Source organism: Pseudorca crassidens, chromosome 3, assembly GCF_039906515.1.
Source record: "Pseudorca crassidens isolate mPseCra1 chromosome 3, mPseCra1.hap1, whole genome shotgun sequence".
NCBI lineage: Eukaryota > Metazoa > Chordata > Mammalia > Artiodactyla > Delphinidae > Pseudorca > Pseudorca crassidens.
In genome coordinates this window covers 99,583,430-99,584,463 of record NC_090298.1, presented here as the reverse complement: position 1 = coordinate 99,584,463, position 1,034 = coordinate 99,583,430, and the positions used below count along the sequence as shown (strand labels likewise).

The 1,034-nt window shown below is 34.6% G+C and overlaps 1 pseudogene; it reads right to left on the bottom strand.

Annotated features, from left to right (window-relative positions):
* Positions 1 to 215: 215 nt before the first annotated feature.
* Positions 216 to 659, bottom strand: LOC137220778 (large ribosomal subunit protein eL32-like; annotated as a pseudogene).
* Positions 660 to 1,034: the final 375 nt, after the last annotated feature.

Here is a 1,034-nt window from a genome sequence, read left to right as displayed (position 1 = left end):
TTCCTCTAGATGACATACAACTGGATTTAGCTTTTAAATCCAGTATAATATTCTTTGGCTTTTATTTGGAAAGTTTAGAGCATTTATAATTAATCTAATAATTTACATGGTTGTTTTAAAGTATGATTTGGCTATTTGTTTTCAATTTGTCCCATATACATTTTTTTTGAGTTTTATGGTTTTATTAAAACAAATACAACGTGCACACAAGCTGTCTATTCATTTTCTTTGCTGTGCAGCCTGGCGTTGGGATTGGTGACTCTGATAACCAGCTAGGCTGCTCTTTCCATAATGGCTTTGTGGTTCTTAGAGGAGACGTTGTGAGCAATCTCAGCACAGTAAGATTTGTTGCACATCAGCAGCATTTCAATTTTCTTTACATTGTGGACCGGGAACTCCCAGAAGCCACTGGACAGCATGTGTTTTGTTTTCTTATTTCTCTGATAATCAATGCTGGGCATCAAGATCTGGCCCCTGAATCTTCTGCAAGTCCTATTGTCAATGCCCCTGGGTTTCTGCCAGTTCCATATAACTTTGACATATTGGTCTGACTGGTGTTAGATGGACTTCTTGGTCCTCTTTTTGATTATCTTTGGCTTCGTGAGAGGTCTGAGGGCGGCCATGATGCCAAGGAAATGGCTGCCACCTTCGTAGGCAGCACCAAGAAAGAGAGTGTCCCATATTTTTTGTTCTTTGTCCCTGCATTCTTTTTGACTCTTTAAATACTTTCATTATTCAGTTTTTCTCTACCATGGTCTTACTAGCTATAACTTTTAAGTTTATACAGTAAGAGCTCTAGGATTTGCAATATGCATCTTATCACAGTCTTTCTTCAAGTAATATTATGCCTCTTCAGTTTTAATGTAAGAAATGTATAACAGTACATTTCTATTATACCCTCCTCTTCTTTATACTTTTATTGTCAAATAATCTACATCTATGTATGTCATAAACCCCACAAATATATTATTTTTATTTTAAACAATAAAATATATTTTTAAGAAATTTAAAAATGAAAGAATTTATTTTATTTA